The following is an 8,404-nucleotide window of genomic DNA, read 5'->3' on the forward strand; positions in this document are numbered from 1 at the left end:
CCTCTCTCACTCTCCATTCACTTTGTATCTAGTGTTCGTAACAATTTTCAATGCTTTTATGTTCTCCAGTCTTTCAGTCCCTACCATAGAGTGTAGTCAGTCAGTGTATGTTAAGTGGAGACATATAATATCTCTCTTTTATAGTCTGGCTTGGCTTTACTCAGCAACAAATCTTCTATATTCATCCACTTTCTATCAAATACCAGGGCCTTATTGTTTTTTATGGCTGGATAATATTCCATGGAGTATATGTGCCACACTTTTTCAATCCATTCATCTGTTTGTGGACATTCGAATTGGTTCCATGTCTTAGCAATCATGAATAACACTGCAATAAATGTAGTTGTGCAAGCACTTTTCTGACTGAGGAGTCTCCTGTCCTTTGGGTAGATACCCAGGAGTGGAATTGGTGGATCATATGGGTAGTTCTATTTGAAGGTCTTTGAGAAACCTCTATGTTGTTCTCCACAGTGGCTGGACCAATTTACATTCCCACTAACAATGTAGGAGAGTTCCATTTTTACCACAACCCTGTCAGCACTTACCAGTTATTTATTTTTAATCTTCATTATTCTGACTGAGGTTAGGTGGTATCTCATTGTGGTTTTGATATTATGTCAAGAAATGTTGAACATTTTTTTCATATGCTTTCTGGCTGTTCATATGTCTTCCTTAGAGAGTTGTTTATTCAGCTAATTTTCCCATCTTTTAATTGGGTTAATAATTTTCTTCTAGGTATGCTGCTGAGTTCCTTGTGTATTTTGGTTATCAGTCCCTTATCTGAGACACAGTTAACAAATGTTCTCTTCCATTCCAAGGGTGTCGATTCACACTAGTTATTGTGTCCTTTGCAGTGCAGAAATTTCTTAATTTGATGTAATCCCACCAATTTTGGGAATTATTGCCTGTGCTTTGGGAGTCTTGCTTAAGAAGTCTTTGCCTACCCCAGTGTCTCCCACAGTTTCCCCAGCATTTTCCACCAGTAGTTTTATAGTTTGCAGTCTTAGGTTCAGGTCTTTGATCCACTTTGAGTTGATTTTTGTTAATGGTGACAAAGGTTCAGATTCATCTTTCTGCAGGCAGATATCCAATTTTTCCAGCACCATTTTTCCTAAAGAGGTTTTCTTTTTCTCACTGAATTGATTGATATCCTTTGTCAAAGATCAATTGGCTGGTTTTTTTGTTTGTTTGTTTTTGTTTTTGTTTTTTAGTTTATTTCTGGGGTATCTACTCTGTTCCATTGGTCCTTGTGTCTTTTTTTGTGCCAACACCATGCTGTTTTCATTTGTAATATATTTTGGGGTCAGGAACTGAGATGCTACTCACTCCACTCTTCTTGAGCAGGATGGCTTTGGCGATATGGGTTATTTTATGATTCCAGACAAATTCAATAATTATTGAAGAACGTCTCTTGTAATTTTATAGGAATTGCATTAAATATGTAGATTAATTTCTGTAGAATTGTCATTTTGATTATATTAATTCTGCCAATCTAGGAACCTGGGATGTCCTTCCACTTTTTTTGTGTCTTTTTCAATTTCCCTTTTAAGGTTTTTCATAGTTTTCCTTATAGAGGTCTTTGACTTCCTTGGTTTTATTCTAGGGATCTTATACTTCTTTTGGCTATGGTAAATGGGATTACTTTCTTCAGTTTTGTCTCCATCTACTTGCTATTTGTATATAGAAATGCTATAAATTTTTTAAGTTTATTTTGTGCCCTGCCACTTTACTATATGCATTTATTACTTCTAGAAGTTATTTTTTCATGGATACTATTGGGTCTTCTATATATACGGTCATGTCACCTACAAACAGATAATTTCAACTCTTCTTACCCTATTAGAATGCCTTTTATTTCATTTTCTTGTCTGATCACATTGGCTAGGACTTCCAGTACTATATTGGATAGGAGTGGAGAAAGTGGACAGACTTATCTTGTACCAGTTTTTAGTGAAAAAGCTTTCAGCTTTTCCCCATTGAGTATAATGTTAGCTATCAGTTTTTTATAGATAACTTTTATTGCTGATTTCACTTTTTAACAAAAAAAGAGACAGTTTTTTCAGTCTCTGATATCACCTGTAATTTATAGCTTGGCTTTGTTTTCAATACCTTTATTTTTATGATTGTGTTCTATTTATGGATATTTCACTTTGGTTTCACTTTAGAATTTTGGTGGTTTTACTTTTAAATAAACCTCTTGAAGTATTAAAAAAAACAAATAAATATTTTAAAAAATGGGAATAATAACACAAATATACTTGGGTAGAACAAAATGTTTGAAGGCACCACATGGGGTATCTTAGTCTGTGGAGGCTGTTAGAGCAAAATACAGTCATGCACTGTATAACAACATTTTGGTGGATGAAGCATCATATAAGATTATAACTGCTCCCATTAGATTAAAATGAGCTGTATAATATAGCCCGTAGTAGGCCATACCATCTAGGTTTGTGTAAGCATTCTCTATGATGTTCATACAATGATGAAATGGACTAATGACGTATTTCTCAGAATGTATGCCCATCATTAAAATGCACATGATTGTACCATAAACCCAGTGACTTAAGTATGTTTTTCTTGCAGTTCTAGAGGCTGGGAATCCAACATCTAGGTGCTGGAAGATTTGGTTCTACTGAGGGCCTGCTTCTTGTTTTGCAGATGGCCATTTTGTACCCACACATCACTGAGAGAAAGAAGAGCAAGTTCTCCTGTCTCGTTTTGTAGGGACTTTATTCTATTTGCAAAGACTCCACCTTCACGATACATTACTTCCCATGGCACCATCTCTTAAGATCATCACATTAGCCTTATGATTTTAATAATCCATAACATGAAGTCCACACAGATATGACAAAAACAAAATGTGATATAGCACTGAATTGCTAGCTGCTCCCCAACACTGCACATAGTTGCAGTGTTTTCTTTCTCAGGGATGGAGTTCTTGCCAATGAAAAATTGGTGGAAATTAAATGTTATCTTTTTTCTTATAACCTTGCATTTCCCCATTGCTGGTTGAACCCTTGGTTCTAGTGAAAGAAGGGACCATAAAAACAAAAGGAACTTGGAGGGCTTAATCTGTGTTCCCACAAAGGTTACAGCAAATATTGATACTGTCCTGCTGTCTCCCTTCAGAAGGTCTTCGGAGTAGTCAACTTTGTTTCACTTCAGTTGGGTAAGAGTATCACAAATACACACACACACACAAATACCCACTAACTCTACATAATTAAACCTAGTGTTCTGCTAGTCAGCGTTATGCTCCTTAATCTTATTAAGTTTTTCATTATATTATATATGGTAATTAGGTTTACCTTTTAGCTTTTAGATAATCAACATATTATTTGAGAAAATAACCTTTTTCTTTGATGCTTTAGCAATGAATTAAATATAGACAAGGGGTGGGACCAGCAGATAACATAATGGTTGCATCATTGGACTCTCACATAGTTGACCGTGGTTCAAGTCCCAGACCCAGTGTCTTAAAATTCACATGTAGCACATGTGCATGCATGCCCAAGATCTTGACAGAAGAATGGAAGAGAAGGGATTGTGGTGTGGCCTTCCCCACAAGACGTGACTTCTCTGTTTCTGTCTCTCCAGGGTCTGGAAGCTCCTACTTCAAGTTGTGAGGTTATATTCATAAATTAGTAAAACCACATTTTAAAATTTTAAGAATTAAGGATTTTCACTACTTTAGACTTATCTTTCACCAGTTAGTCTTAAATAAAGTTCTGTTACCATACTTATGATAGAGAATAAATTCTTCTTAATGTTACTTATTTATGTGTAAATTGTACTGTGTGTATTTATGTGTGTGTGTGTGTGTGTGTGTGTATTGTGCATATAACCAATTCCTTTTTTAAAAAAATATTTTTGCTATAGGGCACATACACTTGCCAGAGACACAGAGAGAGACAGAGAGACAAAAAGTGAGAAATCACACCCCAGGGAGGATGGCCACGCTGTAATCCATTCTCCTCCATTCTCCTCTAGTGATTTTGAGCACACATCCACGTGTGTATGGTGTGTTTCTGGTTGCTGGGTCCTGGACTTGAACCATGGTTGACCACATGGAAGTCCAGTGCCTTAACCACCACACCAGCCACTGGTAGCTATAATCCATTCCTAATCACAGGTGACCTTGTTCGTCAGCTATTAAGATTCTGTTGTAATTTTTCTGTCACTTTCACTTATTCAAAAAACATCATTTGGTACAAATTCTGGTCTGGATCTTGTGTGAAATGTTCATTTATTTATTTATTTGTTTGTAGACAGGTTTTTTTTTTTTTTCTTTTGCTACAGGGCATGTGTGTTTGCCAGAGAGACAGAGAGAAATCACCTCCTCCTGCCCCTGGAGGAATGGCCATGCTGCAATCCCTTCTTCATTCTCCTCTCAAATTTTGGGTATGCACACACACATGCCCAGAGTGAGTGTTAAGCTGCCAGGGCCAGGACTCAATTCAGGGTAAACTACACAGGAGTCCAACGACATAACTACCATGTCATCTGCTTGTCCTGTAGGAGACATTCTTTGCACTAGATCTGAAGGACACAAAACTAGGTCCCTTCTCTTAAGGGGCCTGAATAGGAGAAAAATGGGGAGGGGCATTCTAATACAATTTATAATAATTTCACTCTAGCCAAAGAAATAAAAATTAAATTTAACAGTGAAATAACTTATTTTTGGCCAGTAATGATGGCTATTATTTTTTTTTCTTTTTTTTCTTTTTGAGAGATTTTTGCTATAGGGTGTGTGCACTCACCAGAGAGACAGAGAGAGACAGAGAGACAGAAAGCAAGAAATCACCCCCCAAGGGGGATGGCCATGCCACAATCCCTTCTCCTCCATTCTCCTCTCAGGATCTTGGGCATGCACGCACATGTGCCCGGCATGAATTTAAGCCACTGGGTCCGGGACTCGAACCACAGTCGACTACATGGGAGTCCAGTGACATAGCCATTACACTAACTGCTGGTCCCTATTTTTTTCATATTAGTCAGTGTCTGAAAAAAATGAGTTTCTCGTACAATGATAAAAGAATGAAAATGGATACAATCTAGATACAATTTTTTAATATGAATAAAAGCCTTGAAGTGGGCAAATCTTTTGGCCCAGAGATTCCACTTCTTTGTCATGAAGTAATAGTCATTGATGCATGTAATAAATATGTCTCTACAGAAGGAGCATCATTTTTATTAGCAAAAAGATTGGAATTGATTTAAATGGACGACAATTAGTACATTTTTATGAACCAACTACATAGTAGTTAAACAATTATGGTGCAAAAGAGAATTTAGATAAAAATATTTTCACATAATATAATGCCCAGCCTTAATGCTGCATAGTTAGCACAACCACTTGGAAGACTGAAAGCCACATGAGAGGCCCTGGTTTGGTTGGGGGGGACCTGGGTTTGGTTCTTGGTCCAACCTGAACACACCAGGAGCAGTTTCTCACACCTGTAATCCTAGCTAACTGAGACACTGGGGCAGAAGGATCATGATGCAGTGAGATCCTGACAAAAACACCTACATCCTTTTCCCTTTCTCTCTCAAAGAGAAATCAAAATTCACATTATAATTTTATATTAAACAATATATAAATAAATCCATCTCTAGGTGTTTATATTTATCTCTGGGTAATAGGGTCACAATGTTTTGTATTTTTCTGCATGTGCATATTCATGCTTTCTAGCCCAGTTAGATAAAAGAGTTCATAACCCTGGAGCAAACAGGAGAATTTTCAGTGCAATATGGGAACCCATTAAATCTATTACAAAAAAAAAAAATTCTACAATTTTCTGATGCTTTTGTTAGTGTGAGAGTGCCTAACGTATGTTGATCATATTAATTTAGAAATTAAAATCATTAGCACCTAAACAGAAGATGTCAATTATTTCATCAGATGCTTAATACTAAGAATTAATGAATAACAGAAGATTTTGGCCTTCTCCCTGCTTACCTCACTGCTACTACTTACACACTATCATGTGCTAAATAGCCCTGAAAAGTGGAGTAGTGTATTTATTAATTTATTTAAAGAACTTTGTACTTTTAATATTATGATAGCTAGAGCATATTCATAGTGATTATGTAAAGAAGATAATATTTCTTCAGTGGTTGTTTTGGTTCCAAAATACTTTCTTGGATTAACAATAATATGAAAAATTCTGCTGCACACTGAGTCTGACAATGGCCACACACTGAACCTGCACTTGAAAGATCAAAGAGCCTGGAGGTATATGAAGAGACGCCAAGGAAGAGAAAGTGGGGACAACCGTAGGCATTATGAAATTTCTGCTTGAAGTCTTCACTCATGCATAAACAACTTAATCATAAATGTAAATATTTCCCAGTGCAAACTTTAGAAGTTGTGACAAAATAAATGTAGTAGCCCTAATGTAAAGTAGGATGTGATATGGGTATGGGGTAGTAGTATGAGAACAGTGAGGAACAAAAAACTTTCTTACTTTTGTTGTATTATTTTTTAAGATTTTATACACTTAATCACTGTGTATCATTATAGCATCCCAAATGAATTTTCCCGTCATGAATAACCTTCATATCCAGCCAAAGACATTACCATAAACATTATGAACAACAGACTTTTCCATTTTGGGTCCCTTAAATGTTTTGCTTTTTTATTCCTTGATTTCCTCTCTGAACCCCTTCCCTTCTTCTTTTTGCTTGTCATTTATTATTTTTTAATTGCCAGAGGGTGTGTATGCTCACCAGAGAAATTGAGGGGGGCTGCAGGAGAAAGCACACCTTCCACTAGGGTGTGGTCATACTACAACCTATTCTCTATTTCTCCATCATGTCAGGATTTGGGGCACACATATACATGTGTGTTTATCAAGTTGCCTGGGCCAGGATTCAACCACAGTTGGCCAGGCCATGATATTCCTTAACTAATGGGCTTTGGACTCAGCTCATCTTCCTTTTGAAAAATATACAATGAAGGACATCATCTATAAGCAAGAACTGCTGAAAGAAAATAGGATTGCGTCATGGATTAAAATAGCCCCAAATTCTTGGACATTTCTCTAAGATCTATGTCCCTTTACCTTAAAATTCATCATGAGCTCTAATGACTGTTTTGACCATAGATTATGACAAAAAGTATGCTATGCCAGTTTCTAGGATCAGACTTTAAGAAACTGGCAGTTTTTACTTCCTGTTTCTTGAAAAACACTCTTATTGGGAGCCCTGGACTGTCTTGTGAAATATCTTGCAAATTCCATACTGGGAAAGTCACAAGTTGGTGTCCTGGTCAACAGTTCCAGCTGAACGTAGTCCTCTAGAAGTCCCAGTGAGGATACTGTCATAAAGTCAAAGGTCTTGGAATGTCTAGGCCATGTCACCCAAAAGTTGCATAGAAACCATCAATCTCAGTCAAGCCTACATATAGCAGAAGATTTTCTCCCCTGAGACCTGCTCAACTTCCTTCTCTACAAAATTATGAGGTCTAATGTAACAGAACTTTTGGTTTATGTTGCTGAATCTTGAGAGCAATTTGTTATATAGCAATAAACAACTGGAAGAAGATGATAAACATTTTTAGAGGTAAATCTTTATCTCTCTGAAATTTTGTTTGGTTTATAGTACACTGGGGAGATAGCTTATGAAATCAGACCTTCTAATATTGTATCTTGTTGCGTATTCTATTGGATTCTTCTTGAATATTATTTCTACACAGGACTGCATTACTCCTAAACTTCTTCTTTATGCCTTCTCTTTTCTATTTTTGGGTGACTGCATGCCAATCAGAGGGAATTCCTTTAAATATGTTTAATGGTAATTAAAGTCCCATTAGGTAAGATCCAACTTCTAACTCTAAACAGGTAATCCTTCTCTACCCCAATATTCTTGTTTCCATGGTTTATAACATACCGGGAGTGGGAGAAATTCTATTATCTATTTTCTATCAGCTTAATTTACATAGAAGAGCTAAGATTTTTGAAATAAAATTAAGTTTTACTCCCTACACTAATCCTGTTTCACTTCAGGCAAGTCACTCAAGCTCTCTGAGCATTAGATTTTCTGTTTTTGTTTTTATTATTTTAATAGAATAAAGAATAAACAATTCCTACTTTGTGAAATTGGTACCAAGTATATAAGTAAAATGCATGAACCATATAATAACTGGATTATAAATATGACGTGTAGTTGGTCATTCCTACCCCTACTCCTCTCTGTACTTCAGGTTTGTTTCTTGGGACTTTAAGACAAACTTGCACTCCTCTTCACCCCGTCTGGAGACCAGTTCAAGGCAACAACATTGCTGGATACCAGGCTACCTGTGGCTGCAGGCCCTAATAGTCAAGACTGTTCCTCATCCTATGCCCCTTCCCTACTTATCTTTGGACTCTCAGAATTTCAGTGTTTTGAATAGTGTGCATAA

The sequence above is a fragment of the Tupaia chinensis genome, unplaced genomic scaffold (genome assembly GCF_000334495.1).
Source record: "Tupaia chinensis unplaced genomic scaffold, TupChi_1.0 Scaffold000448_1, whole genome shotgun sequence".
Taxonomy (NCBI): Eukaryota; Metazoa; Chordata; class Mammalia; order Scandentia; family Tupaiidae; genus Tupaia; species Tupaia belangeri.